The sequence below is a fragment of the Haemaphysalis longicornis genome, unplaced genomic scaffold (assembly GCF_048455015.1).
Source record: "Haemaphysalis longicornis isolate Haplotype H1 unplaced genomic scaffold, Haemaphysalis longicornis Haplotype H1 scaffold_1, whole genome shotgun sequence".
NCBI lineage: Eukaryota > Metazoa > Arthropoda > Arachnida > Ixodida > Ixodidae > Haemaphysalis > Haemaphysalis longicornis.
The window spans coordinates 61,250,917-61,263,533 of record NW_027526203.1 but is presented as its reverse complement, the minus strand read 5'-3'; positions in this window follow the sequence as shown (position 1 = coordinate 61,263,533).

Here is a 12,617-nt window from a genome sequence, read left to right as displayed (position 1 = left end):
TCAAATTAAAGGTCTCGATGAGGGTAATCACGTGCTTCCTGATTATTATCATGACATAGTCAAAATGGGTCAAAAATTAGGTTAAAATTCACAATGATGCCACTGGGTGTCCGGGGTATCAAATTGAAGGTTCCGATAAGGAAAATCACGTGGGACAAAAATGTGGTAGGGCTATATCATGAGATAGTCATGGTTAGTCATTGATTGGTTTAACGTTCAAATTGATTCCGCTAGGATGTGATGGGTATCAAATTAATGGTCTTGATGAGCCGAATCACGTGGGAGAAACACAAAAATACTTCCTGGTTATAACCGTTAGATTGTCATGCCGAGTCTTATATTGGGGTAAAATTCGAAGTGACCCCGCTAGGGAGTGTAGGGTATCAAATTTACAGTCTTGAAGAGGGGAATCACGTGGTACAAATAAAAAAAAGGCTTCGTAGTTCGAATCATGAGATGGTCATTATGAGTCATAGATGGGGTTAAATTCAAGGTGAGGCCGCTGAAGCATGTGGGGCGTCAAATTGAAGGTTCCAGTTAGGGGAATCATGTCGGACACCTAAATAATGCGTCCTGGTTACAGTCATGAGTCATGGTTAGTTTGACTGGTATGAATTCCATATGACCCTGCTAGGGTGTGTGGGGTATCAAATTAAAGGTCTCGTCGAGGGGGTCACGTGGGACAAATATGAAAATGCTTTCTGGTTATAATTATGAGGATATCGCAAAAGGTATACAGCAAAAGGTACACACTCACACTCACACTCACACTCTCACTCACTCTCACACTCACACTCTCACTCACACTCACACTCACACTCTCACACTCACACTCACACACTCACACTCACACTCTCACACTCACACTCACACTCACACTCTCACACTCACACTCACACTCTCACACTCACACTCACACTCACACTCACACTCTCACTCACACTCACACTCACACTCACACTCACACTCGCACTCTCACTCACACTCTCACTCTCACTCTCACTCACACTCACACTCTCACTCTCACTCACACTCACACTCTCACTCTCACTCACACTCACACTCACACTCTCACTCTCACTCACACTCTCACTCTCACTCTCACTCTCACTCACACTCACACTCTCACTCACTCACACTCACACTCTCACTCTCACTCTCACTCAGTCACACTCACACTCACACTCTCACTCTTACTCACACTCTCACTCACACTCACACTCTCACTCTCACTCTCACACTCTCAATCTCACACTCTCAAACTCTCACTCTCACTCTCTGACTGTCTCAATCTCTGTGAGGCCATGTGAGTTCTGAATTCATTTGGAGTTCTCAGCCCATTTTGAGTTCTGAGTTCATTTTGAGTTTTGAGTACATTTTGAGTTTTGAGTCCATTTTGAGTTTGAGTACATTTTGAGTTTTGAGTACATTTTGAGTTTTGAGTACATTTTGAGTTTTGAGTACATTTTGAGTTTGAGTACATTTTGAGGTTTGAGTACATTTTGAGTATTGAGTTCATTTTGAGTTTGAGGTCACTTTGAGTTTGAGTACATTTTGAGTTTTGAGTCCATTTTGAGTTTTGAGTTCATTTTGAGTTTGAGTACATTTTGAGTTTTGAGTCCATTTTGAGTTTGAGTAAACTTTGAGTTTGAGTACATTTTGAGTTTTGAGTACATTTTGAGTTTTGAGTCCAAATTGAGTTTGAGTACATTTTGAGTTTGAGTACATTTTGAGTTTTGATTACATTTTGAGTTTGAGTACATTTTGAGTTCTGAGTACATTTTGAGTTTTGAGTCCGAGTGAGTTCTGAGTTTTGAGCTCAATGTGAGTTTGAGTTTGAGTGAGCGCAGATGTGCTGCTCAGCATTGAGTCTGAGTTTGAGTGAGTGGTGATTCGAAAAAAAAAAAGTGTGAGTGAGTTTGAGTGAGCCGCGCCAACTTTGCCGAGGTATGGGTATTTGTATCAGACCAAGGGTCGGCTGTTTCGGGACTGTGCCCGCAAGAAGTCGGTGCATATGGCTACACCACACCAACGAGAGCTCGCCAGCGCGTCGGTGTCAGTCTGCACGTGTTGTGCGAACTAGCTCGTGGAGCAATGAACATTACAGCGCAAAAATGATATAATAAATGTAGAAATCATTGCCCAAAAACAAATAAATCAACTTCACAAAGAAACATGCACCATCGGGGATTCGAATTAGCGACTTGCAAATCAATATACCTTGTGCTTCAGACCACCCGGCCATAAGCCAGCGATCTCAGGGACGGAAATATAAAGTACAACAAGTATAGCCAGTTTATATTTTTATTTAGTTTTTGCATTTCAAGCAGCTTACATGACTATCTCCTTTATAGCGCTAATGCAGTAAGCGTCCCCAAATTCCCTCAATATCTCGTGTCTAGCGACTGCATTCCTTAGACGGAAAAGCGTTCGCAGATGTGTGGTCCTGCTGCTGACCGCTGTGCTATCACCCAGCGCAAGAAGTGCTTCTCGCAGCCTGGTTTTACGCTGTACGATAAACTTTTCCGGAGTTTAATTCCTTAGTACCTCTATTAACTTCGCTGACTCTTCTCAATTGGCCTTAGATTTTTCTACTAGCGTACCATGCATTCAGCCAAGCGTCGCATGTGCGCTTGCGTGAAGCGAGATGGGCATACAGCTTGATGCAGTCTACAAACGAACCAAATAAAGGCACATTCTTCCTCGCACAAACTGGCCGTGGGTTAGTTTCAACTGAGCGAACGAATTGCGACGACCCGCCGCCAGCTGCCGACCGCCAGCCGACTAACCACAGGGCCGACTAATTCTGTCGGAGGATCGGCGAGCCGTGCAATAGGCAGTCAAGACAAGCCATCTTGTTTTGAAGTCATACGAAACATCATAAATTCGGCAAGGAGGATGCCGAGAGGAGGGCAGCATTTTCGAATTGATTTTTCTAGTGAATAAAGTAGCGTAAATGCAGCGAGAGTGGTCGAAACATGGCCTAGAAACTCCAGACCACAATTTACGCCAGTGATCCCGCTATTATTACAGCTCACTTTAGTATCACCTTTAGGAACCCTACAACACCTTTTTCAGCTTTTTTTTTTTAAATCTTAAATGCTTGCAGAACGTAGTTGTAAGGTCCACTTATGAGATTAGCAGCCGGGCGCCCGGCCTGCGCGTGAGAACCCGCCGCTCTGTCTAGCGACGTAGCACTGCCGACACTGCGCTGCAACTGCCGCTAATTCGTCGCGGCGCGCACGGGAGACGGATGGTCTGGCCCACTGCATTCCTCAATAATAATCCCCCATTGAGAAAGCAGACACCGCCGCCGGATTCCAGGAACGCCTGCCGGACCCGCGGAGGTGGTGGGATTACCGGCGTGTCTCTATTGTTGTCGCGCCCTGGTCAGCATGACGCACGGTCGCCGTCTTTCCCGCTTTTCCCCCCGCGGGGTCGCCCGAACTTGCTCGTCTACGAGCGTGCTGTTGACCCGAAGATAGCGGCGCCTCATTGAATATTCCGTGACGTGCTGAGTGACAGCTGTTTACGTGAATTCGGGCCCTCCCATACGCGTGTACGAACGCTACAGGGGCGTTCCCGAGAGAGGGTGATCTCGAGGTTTTAAAAGGCCGAACTTGGCCGTTGGAAATCGTTCTTGTCTGAGCGCTGAGCTGGCAGTTCCCGGCGAGACAAGGAGTCTCGACCGTTAACGCTAGGTTGGGATTTGTGAGCCCCCTAGTCGAGGTTAAGATCGCGTCGGAGGTTTAGGGTGCAGCGCCGCACCGGGCAACTAGACGGATCTTGCGGCGACACCGAGTCTCGGCCGTGGTTTCTAGAGCGGTTTGTGTACGCTCCGAGAGTAGGAGAGTTAGACGAAGTTGAGGAGCTCGAGTGATTTGTGCGCACTCGGAGCTAGCGTCTAGCTGAAGTTTGAAGTTTTTCTTTTTATTTCTCATGTACCCAGTTTTCATACTGTAAATAGCTGTACATAAACTTCCGTTTCACTTAATCAACTTCAACGCCTCGAGTTCGTCAATTCGACCGCCATCTCCAAGAACTTCAACACCATCACCCAGCCAGCCTCCTGCCAAATCAACCGGAGCCCGGGCGATTGGGTTCCTGATCGACACCGGACTTCGGGGAAAAGATCTTTACTGTAGTCAACCAACACATACAGTACTTAGTTTAGGGGGTTCACAAAATACCTCAGCCAAAAATTCCTGCTCTCTAGTCATGAGATAGAAACTTCCTCAGATCTTTCTCTCTTTACCAGTCTTGGCGTTTTTCGACCGCTGGAATTACGTCATTACACCGGTGTAACGGCTATTGGCCATCTTTTCTTCAGTTGCAGCAATCAATGCAATCAACAGCCATTTTAAACAAAAAGACACAAAAGCAAAGCAGAAAAGGAAGGCGTATCTGCTGCGACGAGCATCATGTAGTGCCGCACCGTGCTGGCAATAACTATATAGCTTTCGCAGGGCTTCGAGACGTGAAGGAAAGAGTGAAAGCGTTTATCGGAAGTGTTGCAAAGTGCCTTTACGCATTCGACCTCACGAGAGGGTGCTCATGTCTCGGTTACTCTGGGAGGCCTTGGAATCGTACTGGAACAGTATCGTCAGGCACAGACAATAGGGAACGCGTGATTGTGAAGTCTTCAGCTATGAGTCGAATAGGAAAACCCTGAGGGAACTAATTATATTGTAGTCTAGTCTGCGTCAACATTCTGTACTTGTCTGACAGGGCTTTTTTTTAAAACGCATGGCTTAGTCGAGCGAGGACTTTTTCGTGGACTTTGTTCGACTTTGTTCTTGGACTTTCGAGCGAGGACTTTGTTCCGTATAATTCCTGAGCATCATGAAAAGATTAGGAGGCTGAGAGCAGCAACTTTTTTTTTCAAAAAACATAACGGACCACTGTGACGAAAATGTACTCTACTCGCTTCCTTGATCGCATTGATTCTGTGGCATGTTGCAGCATTTTCTGTGCAGATGAAGGGGCAATGAAGACAAAAAACAGGTTTGGTTCGTTAAAAAGACTGCTCTGTCTGGATAACAAAAATACCGATTTTAGCGCATGCCTCAAACAAGTAACCCAACTTTTAAAGAAAACATGCGAACCATTAACGACTCCCCAGAAACTTTCCGAGATTTGTCTATGACGTCACACGGTCTTGTTTGAGCGATTGGCGGCAGCCGACGTGATCTACCTATGAGAAGTAAGACTGGGCGGCTGTAGCGGGACATCTGGTTCTGTTTCATCTCCTCACTTCAATTCTAATGTCCAGTTTACATACTGATACTGCCTTTTCAGTTCTGGGCCATATAACAGCATCATGGCCTATATTACGTCACTGTGGCGCGAAATTTCACTTTTTCTATTTTTTAGCGCTTTTTTTTCAAAAACGTCTTTCGTATGTGGGATGAAGCTGCGGGAGTTTCCAAAGGCTAGAACTTTCAAATTAAAGAAAGTTGTGTTTTGTCCTCATGGCCCATTTATGGCCCTACGTCGACAACAGTACCGCGTGTAGCCCTCCGCCTCGGCGCGCATTTATTTCATGTCAATAGGAGCTCCTGGCCCGTGCAAATCACCTTTCAGGACTTTCTGAGCATCACACAAGTGCTACGTGAGGGAGTATTCTAATTGGGCGCAATACTGATCTTATGAAAACATGGGCTGTTCAAAATTTTTTTCTGGCCTCATTTCATTATTGACACTGAACACAGGCAAAGTTGGCAACTGTTTGTTGTGTGCGTTTTCGCACACGAAATATTGCTGTTTTTAAGTTCACCAAAGATACGAGTGATCACGCATATTTTATTCGGAAAATAGTTATAATGGCAATAATAACGGCGATACTGCTATAAGCATAATATAGTAATATATTAAGTATGTAATAAATAGTCTATTCTTACCATTACTGCCTCACCTTCAGTAGATGTGAACCGGTGTCCCGGAATCTGACTTGATAGATGTCAGCCTACCTCACAAGCATATGGGGCTGTGTTTGCAATGGAGAGCCCACCTCGGCGCCCGTTAAAGTGCTACCAGTGTTGTACGGAACGGCGTTACAAGGAACGGCGTTCCTGGAACTAGTGCCTTTTTGGAGGAATGGAGGAACGCCACAGATTCTTTAAGGGTCGGTGGAACTGTAACGGGAACTCGTTAGGTTTTTGAAGGAACGGCAAGAACGACGTTCCTGACGTTACATCGCTAGCATTTGGCTGTTTTTGGTGCCAAGGCTCGAGTACAAAAATCCACAAGTTGCTACTGCGTTTCTCTTCCTATAAGCTGGTAAATTTGCTCGCCCTTCAGCCGTAAGTGCTTCCTCGAAGGTCAAAGGCAGAAGAATAACCACGCAGCAGGCCGCAGCTTGTGCTTGCTTTTATGGTGGTTGAACTTACGCGGCGTTCGACGGGTGAATAGCGCAGCCGCGAGAATGCTTTTCACCTTTCATCGTTTGCCTGGGGAGGCCAGGACGTGCGTCTGGCCGATAGAATTGGTCCCTGGTGGGGAAAGATTGTCTAATACGGGATCCGGAGATTTGGTTTGTCCGACATTTTGGTGCACGACGTCTTGGCCCAAACATTTTGAGTCGCGGGATGTCCCAGGCATTCTTTGAACATTTTAGCTTTAATATTGTAATTTCGTGACTTTACGTTCGAGACTTGTGCTTGCGCCGCCGTGCATGGAAACGAACGCTAAAACCTGGCGGAGCATTGCCACGTAAAACCTAATTTCTGTAGTAGATGGTGAAAATTAACGTTGTTAATTTGCATCCGTTCAACCTTTTTTTTTAGCATTCATGTGAACAACCCTACTACTTTAATTGTTACCAAAGCGGTTTGCTTTCACTTCATCTAACGGTGCAAGACGCTGCTGCTTTCAGTCCAACCTCCTCCCCTCCCCCAACAGCAAAACATCCACGAAAAACAACAACAGAAAAACGAGGTAGATTAAGTGCGTGTGCCTTCCGTTTTAATTATTTTCTCAATCAATCTCGTATTGGTTGCATTTCGTGTCGGTTCTAGTTCAAACAAACCAACCAACGATCGCCCTTACGGTGGCGTTACTTAGGGGAGGGGAAGGCTGAGTCCCCCCAGCTACCAGCCCCCATGGTAGAGAGAGGATGCTGCCGTCGCCGACGCCCGCAAGAGCGGCCAAGAAGCGCGCAGAAGAAGCGCGCAGCTCTTGTTGTCGTTCGAGCGCTCTATCAAGACGCAACTGTTTTTTTCAAGCGCCCTAAACGTGCGGTTAGCTTACTTACGTCACCATAACAAGTTGTTTAGTGCGCGGAAAGGCAAAGAGAAGCGAAAGAGAACCAAAACACTGCATGACCACCTATCAGCCACGCAGCGCTAATTCCGCAAACGCCGCGGAGAAGCGGCGGCAGGCGGCGCAGCGATCGCGATTCTCGAGGCGTATAGCTACCGTAGCGCCGTGTTGCGGCTGTTGTTCAGTATCTTAGCTTGCTTTACTCGTTGTTCACAACCGAAGTCATGGAAATGAGTATGGAAATGTGCGCTCTATGTGTTTCTGATAGATAAGTCATGTTCCCTGGCCCAAAGGTGAACGAAGCGGTAGTATGGGCCTCGTAAGGCCTTCCGCAAGAAAGCGGAACGGAATATTCGACATAGCGATTTGAGTGCTTACTCACACAGCCATGCTTCGATATGCTCTAGCAAAAGCGCGCAAGTTTATATGAGGACGGAAAGCAATGGAGGTCCCGTATCTCTCGCCCGTCTCCAAGTTTTCCGAGAATATGCTCGGGCTGGCATTCTTGCCGGGGGCTCCCCTGGAGTTTTTTGTTACACAAGATAACTGTGGCCTCTGCGTATAGCACCCGCCGGGTTGGGAAAGGAACTCGCCAGGGGGAAGGTGCACCCCGGGAAGTTGCATCAAATAACTCTCGCCTCCCCGTAGAGCTTCCGAAGGGGGGAAGACGGGGGGGGAAGCGACCGGCTGTGCCTAGAAAAGCCTCACTCTATAACGTTCTCTGCGCTTGGAGTTGGTGGCGTCTTCGCCAGGAAGATTGGGAAGTTGAAAGATCCTCGTCACAGCTTGTCTCGACTGCCCACCACTAAGCGCAAAGAAAATTCCACAACTATGCCATTCACAAAAACACTCTAGAAAAATGCCGCAAACAAGTTGATTCAGCCCAGGTATGGCACGATGAAAGCTTCGGGTTAGTTCGATTTCCTCCTATAATGGGGTCTGCCAATTTTCTCATTCTGTTGCAGAGTGTCTTTACGCATTCGACCTCACAAGAGAGTGCTCATGTCTCGGTTAGTCTGTGAGGCCTTGTAATCGTACTGGAACTGTATCGGCAGGCACAGACAACACCGGCGTCTATCTTTCACCAAGTCATTCGATCTTCATTGAGGGGATTCGTATATATGCGTAACGCGAATCTTGAAGCTTAGGGCCGCTATGCTCCCGCACGAAAGCGAAATTTCTGCAGCATTATCCCCATCACTGACAGCAGGGGCGCCCGTAAGTTTGGCACGCAACAGCACGGCCGCGCTGAGGAAGAGAACGCTGCCCGTCGCGATCACAGCCGACGCACCGAACAAGTCATCACAGCAGACACGCTTCTTCCGCTAGGACGGAGCACTGTTCCGAATGTACTTTTTGAAACTTCACAGCACATTTGAACCCTGCACCTGCAGCCTGAAAAGTAGAACTTCCGAAGGGGAAAACAGTAATCGGTGTCCCACACCTTCCGCGGAGTCGGGAGAAATAGAGATGGCAGAGAACAGTAACGCGCTTCAGTGACTATCTACTCTGTTCTAGAGGGTCGCCATTCCGCCACTGCTTTTCTCTGCGCATTATGAAATTCCCTTTGAACTTCGCAGTCGCTAAGCGGTGGGGGTGCACATTGTTAGACAAATACATACTGTACTTAAATTTTGAAGCAACTGGATATTGACAAAATGTATTCATGACTGAAAATGTGGAAAATTCCTGTTCGGCCAGCCTGTAACCAGAGGGAACTGCTGAGTGACGTGGCCGGGGGGGCAGTTTCAAAGCCGGCTGGCACTTCTACGCGGTCCCAGCTTACTTACAGAAACTTGAAACGACAAATGTTTATACTGGTCACTGGATGTTCTGTGATGAATTCCTCAATTTAAAATAATCTGCGCTTGGTTGTCCAGCTCCGACCCGGAATCTTGAGTCCCGGAGAGCAGACGACGACGCCGTCTCCGCAACGGGATGCCTCCGGCAGTTCATCTTACTTGTGGGACCAGCTTAACACAACTTTTGGAAAAAGCCTGCTCACGGACGTGGAGCAGCCGTGGCTCGTGGGGTCCTCATTCTCTTCTGCCCCGTCGACTCCGCAGGTGAGTGACCCAAAGCTTGTCGGCCCCTCTGACAAAATGCTGTCCTGGAAATTGTTAAAATAAAGCAATTCCGTCCTGATTTCTTGACGGCTCCGGCTGCCTATAAATCCTGGCTGCACGCCTACGGCAGGCGCACTTTGGCAATATGACCAATGAAGGGATATCTGCGATTATCACAGTTTTGGCTGTGTATGTAAAATAAAAAAAAACGAAAACTAACAGCCAATTTACACGTCTCATTCATTGAGCGTGAAGCGCTTCTGGGGGCGCAAATCAAATATATTGATGAAAACCCCGCTCTAGGTTTGCATGAAGGCAAGCACCTTTGAGGGATTTCCGTGACAAGTAATTTTTTTGTACAACAAATTCGGAAAATGGAAGCCTGGCAAAGGAATCCAACAAATATGCCTGGCGGGTTTCTCAAATAAAATATAGGATTTCTAGAAATGTATACAGGTGCATTGGCGAACAAATTTCAGCCCATCCAAGGACTGCGCAACAGTATTTGTAGGGCACTCTAATGGTCGATACGACGACCTACCATATTGCAGACTTTGCTAAAGGGTGCTGTATTTTACCTGCTTTAAAATTCTAGGACTGATGACAGAAGTAATTCTTGGTACCCAAAATTGCGTACAATCGGTTTGGCCTTTCAATCCACACCTACAGACAACTGCGCATTTCTTTAATTAAACTTTTGAGGAAAGTACTTTTGTATATCATCTGCAGTACTGCACAAAACGCTGTGGCTCTATTCAACTTCATTCGGCATCTTAGTGCATGTTATTTTTATACCATCTGTATACGTGCTGGACATACAAGCAGACTTCTATTGGCTAGCGGAAAAGCCAACACAAGATCACGTGCGACGTGTTCAAACAAATTGGGCTTGCCTAGCCGCAAACCAACAGTTGCAAATAGTATTATTATTCGTAGCAAGAATAAGGGGGAAAGAAGAAGAGACAGCAAAAATACTGTTGCAGTTTGCATTTGTAACGCATAAATGACAACACAGTATGACCCTCATCAATACGTTCTCCCGTTCATTTTAATCTAAACTTGCGTTCTGCAGCCAGTGCTCATTTCAAGATTGCTAAATTCACACGTTATTGCCGCCGCGCAGTGAAGGGTCCGAATCTGTGCATAATTGTCACTCATTCATACAGCCTCGTTTATTTCATATGCAGGATGGTATTAATAATCATTTGATATAGGCTCCCTCGCTTACATGGTGACGCTGAGGCAAGGTGGTTTCTTGAGGGGGCATGATACGCCCCCGTAAGTGCACAAACCTCTTGCACACATTTTGATCAGTTTGTTTTCTCAAATAGCGAGGCAAATTTTATTCGTAAGGCTGCATTACTTGGCGAAAGCATATTGTATATGCGGTATAATATTTTTTAAAAGCACGTGACAATTATGTCAAGGCTTCGTTTTCGCGCTATTAGACGTGCTGGAAAAAAGAGGGCTCATAATATTAATGTTTTCAAAGTTTTGATGCGTCACACCAGCTACTGAGAAAAATGTAATCGCTGGCGCTGGCAATGATGCGATGGTGAGTTCGTTCCCTTAAATCAATGAAAGCGAACGTGTCCCCGATACTATGTATGCCACTTTGAGAAGCGATGGTGTTTCGCGTTTCATCGTCAGTTTCTCATTTTGTAGGAACTTGGTATAGCGTAGCCTGGACGACATGTTAATTCGATTATGTCGGGCAAACGTTCGTGCGAGGCTTCCCTTTCGCTTAATCTGAAGAAAAACTATATGTGTGGGACACACCCTAGAGAGGTGCGACAGGTTTCAGCCGAATTTTACCGTGCGAGAGCAGTCATGCCGACGCATTTATGAAGCTTGTTTGCACATTGCTTACGGCTTTCTTCCTCGACCCCTGTCTACTTCTCTCAGTGTATAGGAAGTTGTAGAGTCATGTTTTATATTGCCCATTTATTCCCAGTTAAATAACGGCAAACACATATTGTGCCTCAATTGCTTTATGGCCACAGCGCACTGAGTTCTCTGTTTGAAGATGCGCGTTTTTTAACAGGCGAGCTGTTCTAGAGCTGCTCGAGAGCGAAAGTTCTCCTGGTATCTTGTCACACTCCCCCCGTCGCAGGTATCTCCACTCCGCAAAAGCCTGTTAGAAAAATTCATTATAAAAGGTAAAAGGTTGCAGGGCCTTCATATTGTGATTTTTTACAATTTATTTTGCTCCTAAAATATCTTTCTAGCAATGCATTCCTGTTTGGCGGTCAAACCGACTTTTTAAAAGTCGGTATAAGCTTGGTTTTTTCTAAGCTGGCTTTCCCACATTTGCTGTTGCGCAGTGAAGCATGGCCATCGACGGAAGCAGTATAAGTACAGAAAACGGCTTGCACTCTTGTGTTGTCAAACGTATTCCAAAAAATATTCTATGACAATTGATCACTAAGACGACTCTACCATTACGCCGGGTTTCATTTACTCCAACTACTTAGTTGGGTCACAGTGAAGTTGTACACGTTACGTAATTTCTGTATGCTGTCAATACAGGGCCGTATACAGAGGGAGTTACGGTTACAGAAAACGACTGTAACTGTTGTTTTATCCGAACTACCTGGACACAAATTACCAGTTAGCCACTAAGCAACTCTAACGTTATACTCAAAAAAGAAGCCGAAGCTAAATGAAATCCTCGTAAGTCCGATCCACAGCTCCGGTGTTTCAGCAGATTTCACACTGGGTGGAACTGCGTTGAATTTTTGCTTTGTGTATGCAAAAAAAAAACAAAAAAACTGGGGGTACATATTCCCAGTTTACTTAGTTGGCTACGTGCACTCTTCACGAAGTACGCGAAATCATTTCGGCGAGCTCCGCGTAATTGTAACATTCTCGATTCCCTATGCCGTAAAATTGTGCATAGAAGCAGAGTCGTTGTGGACTTTCTGACACAGAAATCAAGACACAAGAGTAGCACCATTTTTCAGCCCTCAACCCCAGCCTACTTTTTAAAGCAAGAAATGTGTACGTCATTGTATCCCGTTTTGCTCACTCCTATAGGAACCTGAGAGCAGCGGCACGCCACCCTCGCCTCTCGTGATTTCGTGGCAGGACACCACCGAGCCCGACGAAGCTTCCCAGGCGGAGAGCATGGAGTGATTCGTGGGGTTGAGGAACGAAAAGTGGCGATCACCATGGCGAAATTTCTCGCTCCCTGGGAGAAGTAGCACAGGAAATAAAACGTCCCTGCACTGCGCATTTTTGTCTTTTCTGCTCTACTTGAAGCAGTTGGTGCATAACTACAAGGGTAATGCA